The sequence below is a fragment of the Siphateles boraxobius genome, unplaced genomic scaffold (genome assembly GCF_051911475.1).
Source record: "Siphateles boraxobius isolate OS27281-9 unplaced genomic scaffold, OSU_SipBor_1 19, whole genome shotgun sequence".
Lineage (NCBI taxonomy): Eukaryota > Metazoa > Chordata > Actinopteri > Cypriniformes > Leuciscidae > Siphateles > Siphateles boraxobius.
In genome coordinates this window covers 12,943,662-12,954,200 of record NW_027508799.1, presented here as the reverse complement: position 1 = coordinate 12,954,200, position 10,539 = coordinate 12,943,662, and the positions used below count along the sequence as shown (strand labels likewise).

Sequence of the window (10,539 nt, the reverse complement as noted above, 5' to 3'; positions counted from 1 at the left end):
AGTTTTGAAAAAGAATTTAATGATTAAATGAACATTAAATATTTATAAACTTCATTTTTTTATTTTATATTAAAAAAAAATATATATATATATATATATATATATATATATTTTTTTTTTTTTTTTTTTTTAACATTGCATATTTTAAACCAGTGTTTAACTTTTTTAATTAAACTGTTCAAATACCATTGACATTTTATAACATTTTGTGATCTTTTGAGCAAAGGAATTCATAATTCGGGGTGGTGATGGCGCAGTGGATAAGACACATGCCTTTGGTGTGAGAGACCTGGGTTCGAATCCACTTTGAGACACCATTGTGTCCCTGAGCAAGACACTTAACCCCTAGTTGCTCCAGAGGCGTGCAACCTCTGACATATATAGCAATTGTAAGTTGCTTTGGATAAAAGCGTCAGATAAATGTAAAATGTAATATCAAAAAGTTAAGATGCAGATTTAAAATGAAATTAGAGGCATAGTTTTATGAATATCTTTTTTTCATATAAGGGCCCAATCAACCTTTTTTATTAGTTTGTTCCTTGATTAATTGTTGTTTAGTCAAAACAACATTCACATACATTTTACGCATACATACATGCTCCTGAAAGGAAACCATGAACCTTTTCAGAATCATAACCAGTATGCAAACAAACACCTCTAAGACATTGGTTAAAGAGTGTATCATCGACTCTTGTTCAAGCTTCATCACATCAGTGTTTTAAAAGTAACGAAACAATGAAGAATTGAATGGCAAGCATACAGATTCCCAGATCAATGCTGCCACTCACACTATTCCTTGACTTCCTCTGCCCTTCTCTGAAGACAGTCCTGACATTCCCTAAGGTAGACTGAGCTCCAGAAGGTCCTGCAGGTGTTTAATGTAGCTTATGGCTGCCCGCAGTGTCTCTACCTTGCTGAGTCTCTTATCCTCAAATTCCTGTGGCAAATGTTCACGGAGTCTGGCATATCCCTCATTGACACAGCGGACTCTCTGCCGTTCTCTCTCGTTACGTCTGTGGATGAATGCAGGTTCCAATGAGAGGTCATGCACACTGAAGTTCCCATGGTAGGACAGGTAGGAAAAGCATCCGATGTATCGTTGACCGTTGACTTGCTCTTGGTCATTCTGGGGATTTTTCAGTGCATCTTTGAAGGGGAAATACTGGTGGTTCAAAGACGAGCCAAACATCAAGGGATGGGCATATGACACTCTGTCCACGACGCCGTGATCAGATCCCATTTCTCTGAAAACAAAAAACAAAGCATGAAAACATCACATTTCCTAAAATTTATGAAACGATTTGGACAAATAAACTTAGTCACCTTTGCACTGATGTGATCTGTCTTTTCTCTTGACATAAAACATGGATGTCAATGCTGAAGATTATTCTTGGGTTCACTCAGCATATTATCATCTTCATCTTCTTTCTGCGAGTAAAAACTTCTTCCTTCCTTTCTCTTATGAGGGCTGGTAAATGAAGTGATGTAACTTAAGGAGGACGTCCTCTGTTCCTACGAGCCAATCGTCTTCTGTAGAGGGTTTTGAAAGAATAGGGGCAGACCATGCATTGTGCAGTTGTAACAGAGGGACAGTTGAAACACGTTAAATAATTTGTAAGTGCATCACACCTGACCCATGATATTTGCTCCAAACTTGCATAGTTGTGTCCTCTTCAATTGGGAAAAATGTAAAGGACGTACTGTTCTCTAATCTGTAGATTTTTGGGTATACATTTTTCACTTAACCACCTTCCTTTAACATTGAATAGCTTTTTGTCCTTTTATGATCGTAAAACTTTGATATTTGTGATCTTTAGTCAGTCCTCTAAACTTGAGAGTTACGTAATCAGATCATTTTTTCCAAGAAACAAGTAAAGTATAACCCAATACTTTTGCAAATAAGTTACTTTGTTTTACCAAAAACTGTATTGACCAACATGTCCCCATGTTGAGAGAAATCGGGAGAAATTCGTTCACTGTTCCTTGCTGATGGAATGATCTTCCCAACCCCATCATGGAAGCCAAATTTGTCCAATTTACAAAAAACAGCTGAAAACTCATCTGTGAGAACTTAACTGCATCCTGCTAAAAAATCTTCTATGCTCTCATTATTCCTTTATCCCTGCCTGTTCTAGCTTATACTATCTTGAACGATGACTGAAATTTTTTATTACTGGCACTTCTCGTGTTTATTGTTTTCTTAAAGTCCCACTGAAGTGCGTTCAAAGTGTGAAGTGTGAGCAAAACATTTGCTCATCTCAATTGCACTAAAACAGACTCGGTATTCCTCAAAATTAATAAAAAAAGTCAAATGCAAACGCTGTATAATACGCAAACCTGCAATAATTAAATATGTTGAATAACACAAAAAATACTTTATGTGTTTAATCTCACTTTATTAACCATTGTCTTTGCTGCTGACCTTCGATGCTCCAATTCAACCACAAGAATAAGCTAAAATGACTTTAGATAAATATCTCATTTGTGTTTCATTTGATTATTTTTATAGCTTAAGAGGGTGCTTCTCAATACTCAAATGCTTCCTCGTTTCCTTGCTTCTAGGTCCTCGAGCCAGTGACCCGTCAGCATTCTTGAAGGATATCTCAATTCTCTAATTGCACCACGAGGAGGCGAGGAATGAAGAGCGAGGAAGCTTCCTGAGGAATCTCGATGCACTGGGATCCTTCCCTCACATCCTAAGGGGGTGGAGTTGAGACACAAGGAAAGGATGCGAGGGAAGCAAATGAGGATGCACATGTTGGGCTATGTCCGAAATGGCACACTCTCTTGAGTAGGTACTTATTTTGAATAAGTAATTACTTCACGACCACTTAAAAAGTATTTTATATATAGTATCAATGTAATCTGGACGCACTGCATTTGGCATGTTGTCATTATCATGTGACCAAACAACATCGTCGCTTCACTGCCATTCATAAATCCTCTACCGTGGCCTCATGAGATAGTAAAGTATCCATCAAATGTACACTTCAGAATCTCGCTGGAAGAGTAATCCGGGTACTTTTGCCTACTCTTTAATGAGAACTCTGAATTCGGACATTGAAACTGCACATTTTAGAGTGGAATTTTTTTATGGCCAGCCTAAGGCACACCTCTGCAATAATCATGCTGTCTAATCAGCATCTTGATATGCTGATTAGATCCACCTCACATGGATTATCTCGGCAAAGGAGAAGTGCTCACTAACACAAATTTAGACAGATTTGTGAACAATATTTGAGAGAAATAGGCCTTTTGTGTACATAGAAAAAGTTGACCATCTTTGAGTTCAGTTCATGAAAAATGGGGGCAAAAACAAAAGTGTTGCGTTTATAATTTTGTTCAGTATATATCTTTCCACCTGTAGTCCCTAATGGCCTGACCAGAAAACCATGCCAAGAACCATTTAACTATGTTTATTAGTTTCAGTGACATTTATTCATTAATTCTAATTCAGATTTTATTTAATATTACTTTATCTACAAACTCTCTGTATAGTCTGTTTTAGGGAAGGTTACAATTTTGGTTTTCAACATAGTTTCAGAAATGCAAACAATTTAAAGATATTGAAATTACAACTTCATTTGGTTTTATGTTAAGTTAGCTTTAAGAAAATAAATATGGCTATTTGTAAAAGGAAATGTTATTATAAAATTTGTTTTTAAAAGAGGTAAATTATCTTTAAAATTTCACATGCACTGTAAAAATTGCTGTAAAAAACGGCCACATTTTGAATGTTACATGCTGTTTTCCATTAAAACAGCAATGTACCATAGAAAAAAATGCATTCTGGGTGATATTTGTTGTTTTCGAGGAAGTAGCCCACGGGAATATACTATAAATTAACAGCGCTCAAAGTTGACACTCAGAGGCTGTGTTCCAAATCACACCCTATACCCAGGCCCAGATTAAGAGGACTTTGGGCCCTGGGGCTATAGCAACACCAAGGGGCCCTTTCATCTGATTGCCACGCCACAGTCTTCTACCGCAATAAATATTTTTGTATTGTTATTAAAGCTGCAGTCCGTAGCTTTTCCTCTTTGTTGCCTTCTCTGTTCGAAAACTGCAATTACAGTTATTTGCGGAATTAACGACTTTACATGGGTTGTACATCGGCATGAACAGCACGGGTGAATCCAATGTTTTGAGGTGAGTGTGCGGCTGTTAATCACCGCGCCGGTGTGGATACGGGCATACAGAATCGCACATTATACTTTTTGGAAGTATGACCAATATCAGAACTGAACAAGTCTGAACAATGTCTGAACAAGTAAGTAACATCCACTTTTGATCTGATCAACTAAGGGGGAAAAAAGCATTGCAGTAAATCTTATTTTGTATAAACTAATAATAATAGTGCTATGAAATAAACGGTGTATGAACAGAATCCCTGTTATGAATAAACGTTTTATAATATAACATAATATAAACATCTTACAACAGGAAAATTTTGATATGGAAAATCATAATAAAAATTACTCCACATAATTTCTTTGTTCATTTTGGGAACATTTTATTGATAAAACATTTTTACCCCTTCCATAAGTGCATTTACTCCAGATATGAACTCAAAAACATAAAGGTTGCCAAAATCAACAAAAACATTACTCATACTTCAGTCATACTTCCTCAATAAGTACTTAACCATGAATAGTTGATAGTTAACCATGATAACCATGATAGTTCAACAACATCACCCTCATGTTGTTCAAAACCTGTATGAATTTATTTCTTCTGCTGAACACACAAGAAGATATTTTAAAGAATGTTGGTAACCAGACAGTTGACAGCACCCATTGACTTCCATAGTAGGAAAAATATATATTAAGTCAATGACTACCGTAAACTGTCTGGTTACTAACACTTTATAAAATATCTTCTTTTGTGTTCAGCATAAGAAAGAAATTCTTTCAGTTTGAACAACATGAGGGTGAGTAAATGATGACAGAATATTTATTTTTTTGGGTGAACATTCCTTTTACATTGGGTCTTAAAGTTAAATAATCTTCTTTCTAGCTTTAGCAGAGCAGAAATCCTTTATGATATCATTAAAATCCATGGTTCTAACAATGACGCATTCCAGGGACATCCGTGTTAGATGGCTCAGTCTTTCTTGTGCCATTGTTGACCGCAATCGAGATTTAATGAAAGATAATTTTGAGAAGGAGCGCTCTCCTGATGGATTTGTGACTGGTAAAGTGAGATATATTCTCAAGGCTATGTCCACATTTGGAACCAGATTTTATATTTACCTTTAATATTTAAATATAAAATTATTTCTAATTTTTAATTAAAGGGTACTTTAATTATGAAACTAAAACTAACAGTAGGTGGCAGCAAGTCACTGTCTTAATAAGCGAGTCATTCATTCAACCGATTTGTTCAAACGGCTTTACCCTGCCTCTACCCTCATTCACTATTCCCTACATTAATTCACTAATATATTCTACTTGATTGAGTGAATAAAAACAAGTGAGTTAATTCAGACACTGATGAACACCCGCTGTTAACAAGCAGAACCACTGAAGGAAAGAGGAACAAGAAGAACAGAAAAATATGAAATCAACTGAAGATAAAAGACATTAAATCTCTTAAGATCTCAGCAGAGGAGGATTAAACAACTCCACAAACAGCATTACCAGCTTTTTTAAATATTTTTATTTATTTATTTATTAGACAGTAACAGAAAAAAATGCATAACAAGATGCCATCATAGTAACATTATACATTTATCAGAACTGTCGAGGATAACAAGAAAGTTACAAACTTATTTGTATTGATTTCTTATTTGTACTTATTTGTACAAACTTATTTGTACTTATTTAATTGATTTCGTTGTAATCTGATAAAGATGGGCAGGCAAGCTACAGATGACTAAAAAGTACCCTGTACACTCAACCACATCCAAATACAAAATAAAATAAACACAAATACATACACTACAATAATAAATAATCCTTAAGACTACATAAAACCTAATTCTAATTAGCATTTAGCAACCATTCACCACATGCTCGATTAAAACAGCGATCTGACTAGCTTAACTTAATCTCAACTGGGAGTTTGTTCCATTCCATTGCGGCCATGTACAAAAAGGTGTTTAGCTTCACTTATTACTAACAGGTTGACTTTATTTCTGTTAAATGTCAACAGAAGTTTTTATTAAAAGGTGACAGAGGTTTAGATGTCATTTTATTTTCATTTGATTTTACCATGATGGTGATCAGTGTTTGCTTTAGTTGGGCTCATGACCCTTAAACATAACTTCTATTTGGCGGGTGCAGCTGTGTCTTTAAAATACATTTGCTATGGCAAAAAAGCTGAAAGAAACCAGGATCAGATTAAAGGGTTAGTTCGCCCATTTAAGACATGAAGTTATATGGAATCCTTACCAGCAGTAGTCACCTCCCTGGTCAGAGTTTTGTCCGCTGGAAGTTTTTCAAGAAAGTACTCCCGGTTAGTTTCCGGGGCCTCAAAACTGTGCGTTTTTACGTGAAAAAATTATTTGCATTTCAAAGCTTGATTAATTTAACACACAAAAAACACGCCGGTCAAAATTCATACCTCAGTTTTAATCGGCACTATTTTCTTTCCATTTCTATCAATCCGCGCTGCTGTCAACGTCAACAGTGCGCACGTTCCGATCAGCTGTTGATAGCGCGACTCGCTGACAACATGTCTGACTGCGAAACTTCTGATGATGAAACCAATTGAGCACAATGTCAGACGGAACAGATGAGGATGAAAGTAATTTTAGCACAACGCCAAAGGGATACCTTTATGAACCGGAGTATACCGATGCCGAACTTGTGTGTGTGTTCAATCAAATAATTCTCTTACGAGTGTATCTCTCGTACTGCGTAATATCTTACGCTATGGGGAAAACCTCTTTTCCACGAGATATTGAAGCCAAAAATTATCCTTAATTTTGAATTAATGTAAAACGCTGTGCAGCAGCATGCAGACATAGGAAGGACGGCTCGCGCGCCAATTGGCTGCCCTGCGGCAACAGCAGCAGCATATCGAGAGAGGCGCTGCGTGACACCATATCCAATGGGGGCATTTCGCGCCCATTTCGTCACGTCCCGCCAGAAAGGGCGTGGTCTCGCCCTATAACTATAGCTCGATAAGGCTGGTACACTGATTTTCATCTCTTCAGTGAAGCATCACGCATCGCTGGATCCGGAGTGAGAAGCCACGCCGTCTGAGATAAGCACACAGCGGGACGAGCCATTGAGTCTGAAGTCGCTGGCATCGCCGCCTTTAGCCGCCGTACCTGCTACGCTTTCCGGCGTTATATCCTTTTCATACTGTGTGTGTGTGTTCGCCGCTGCGACACACATTTTTTCACTGTCTCTCGCTCTGCTAAAAGAGCTGCGTCTTTTTCAAGATGCAAAGATCCTGCGGCTCGTGCCGAGCCACACTCAGCGACAGGGACTGTCATGTCATCTCCGTTTCCTGCCTGGGTGAGGATCATGCGACTTTCGCTCTCGTCGACGGCGGATGCCCTCACTGTGAGCTACTGCCGATGGTGACTCTGAGGACTCGTCTGGCATCATTCTCAGAGCCTGCCCAGCAGCCCGTTGTAGCGCCGCTTCTTTACGTCATAAGAAAGCTACCCCGCCCCCGCCCCCCGTGGGCATGCGTCACCGGCGAAATGAAGAAAGAGTGTATTTTTAGTCCCGCCGAGGCTGGACCAATCTCCATTTCTCAAACATTTCTCAGCTCCTCTTTGTTTGAGCGGCTGAAAATGTCAATATTGCAGCAATGAGCCTGTTGTATAACATGCACGCCTGCAAACAAACGCCAACACAGAACTGTGATGACGCTCTCTTATTTGCTCGAGCTATTTTAAGCTTTTGTTGTTTCCCCCTGTGGCTCAGTGGCGAAACCCAAAGCCTTCGCACGGGAGACCCGTGTTCGATCCCAGGTCTCGCAGCAGATAAAAATTTAGTCTCGCCTCGGCCAGACTTGCACCGAAACTTTTCACTCGTTCAGTTCCAAGAAAATGTGACTGTTCCAGTGTATTTTGCAGTAAACAAGCCGGTACCATGGCCCGCTTGCCTGCACAAGAATGCCGTTTCCACGGCGACCCAGAAAAATCATATAAGCAGTGTATTTTCTGGTATTCCGGCCACAGCCGATGGTGTTATGAGTGTAATAAAAATGCCCACAGCCCAGTGTTCATTTCTACACACAAACACAGCCCGCCACAGTGCAGGGCACGCACAAATGAGATTGACTCATGTCATTGTGCATTAAATGTAGTGAATGTGCCCACAACCCAGTGCCCACAAACACTACACACTGCATGTGCCACGTTTTCTGTAAAACGAAACCAACACACATACAGTCAGCTAAAACCCACGGTGTTTAAGTCTCGCCGCGGCCAGACTCCACCGAAACTTCTCGCTCGTTCAGTTCAAAACAATGTGACTGTTCCAGTGTATTTCACAGTAAACAAGCCGGCACCACAGCCCGCTTGCCTGCACACAAATGCCATTTTTACGGCGACCCAGATAAATCCCAAAAGAGTGTATTTTCTGGTATTCCGGCCAAGCTCGATGGTGTTATGAGTGTTGTAAGAATGCCCACGTCTCAGTGCCCATTCCCACACAGAGACACAGCCCGCCACAGTTCAGGGCTAGCACAAATAAAATCGACTCATGTCGATTGTGCAAAAATGTAGTGAATGTGCCCACGACACAGTGCCCACAAACACTACACGCGTGTCCCTCGTTTTCTGTAAAAACGAAACCGACACACATTCAGTCAGCACAAGCTGACGGTGTTCTCAGTGCAGTGAATGTGCCCGCCGTCCCGCATCCACATTCCTTCACAGACACGCTCAACCCCACGGGGTTTGTCCCGCTCTCTCTCTCTCCATAACCTGTCATAGAGAATTCGAGCGCGACCAGGCTGCCTGCCGTGATCGGCGCGCCTCCCGCCTCGCACACTATAAACACAGTGTTTATGTCTCAGCACACCGAAGCTCTGCAGCCGCCGCTATGCCGCGGCCAGAGCCCGGATTTCATTCTACCCCTAGCTATTCACGCAGATGCGTGGGCAAAGCTTCCCGGGGTATCAGAATGAGTGTTGAACACTATAAAAAGAGGCTATTCGCTACAGTTCGCTCGACGTCCCTGCCGTTACACGGAGCGAGTCAAAACCACGGTAAACAACAAAGTATCTCATCTACTTCGAGCCGAAATAGCGAAACTGCTGAGCAAAGGGGCCATAGAACCTTTATCTCAGGCTCAGAGCGAAGGGGGGCTATACAGCAGATATTTTCTGGTGCCGAAAAAAGACTCGGGTCTCAGGCCCATTCTAGATCTGCGACAGCTGAACAGAGTGCTTATGACGCGCCAGTTCAGAATGCTGACAACCAGGAAAATCCTTGCGCAAGTGCGCCAGGGAGACTGGTTTATGTCAATAGATCTGAAATACGCCTATTTCCAAATACGAATAGCGTCACGTCACAGGCGATTCTTGAGATTCGCATTTCGAGGGCCAGGCATATCAATACACAGTCCTACCGTTCGGCCTATCCCTAGCACCTTGTACATTTACGAAGTGCATGGACGCGGCTCTCGCACCCCTGAGACTTCAGGGCATGCGAGTTTTGAACTACTTGGACGATTGGCTGATTCTAGCTCGATCACATTCAGAGCTCATAGAACACAGAACCACATTACTCGAGCATCTCGAGAATCTGGGTCTCACAGTCAATTGGGCGAAGAGTTCGCTGTTCCCCAGCCAGAAGATCTCTTTTCTGGGAACAGTACTTGACTCGCTGTCTATGACAGCACGTCTGTCACCAGAGTGAGAACTGGACATTCAGCGCGCCGCGAAATCCTTTCGCCGCGGCTCTATAGTCCCGCTCAAAGGTTTCATAAAATGCAGGGCCTCACGGCCTCGGCATCTTCAGTACTCCAGCTGGGCCTGCTTCGCATACGCCCACTGCAGTTATGGCTGAAAGTGCGAGTTCCACCCCGGGCATGGACCACTGGTCTGTTTCACCTCAGGGTCGACATGAAATGCGTTTCGGCTCTGGAACCTTGGAAAATAGCCGACTGGTATGAGTCAGGCGTGAGTCTGGGGACTCCCTCGAGTGTGACGGTGGTGTCCACGGACGCCTCCACCTCGGGATGGGGAGCGCTGCTCGAGGGCAGACCGTTCTTCGGCCAGTGGTCAGAACGGGGAAAGCTCCTACGCAAATGCCAGTCGACAACGTAGGCTTTTGTCCCCAGATAAAAGGCCGCCACCTCTTAGTCCGGTTGGACAACATGTCAGTGGTGATATACATAAATCACCGGGGTGGCCTCAGGTCCCGAAACATTACAGGCTGACGGAACGCCTCCTGGTCTGGGCTCAGCACAACCTGCTTTCACTGAAAGCAGCGCATGTGCCTGGTCGCCTGAATCTGGGACCAGACCGTCTGTCCAGAAACAATGTCCCAGCAGGGGAATGGTCGCTGCACCTGCAGACGATCCAACTGCTGTGGGAGACATTCGGCAGAGCGCAGGTGGACCTGTTCGC

General features: G+C 41.6%; 1 long non-coding RNA gene across 1 annotated transcript; it reads right to left on the bottom strand.

Annotated features, from left to right (window-relative positions):
• Positions 1–479: 479 nt before the first annotated feature.
• On the bottom strand, positions 480–1,436 carry LOC143741504 (uncharacterized). Its single transcript, XR_013205091.1, has 2 exons — positions 1,324–1,436; positions 480–1,244 (listed from the first exon to the last, which is right to left on the bottom strand). It is a non-coding gene; the product is annotated as an uncharacterized LOC143741504 (long non-coding RNA).
• Positions 1,437–10,539: the final 9,103 nt, after the last annotated feature.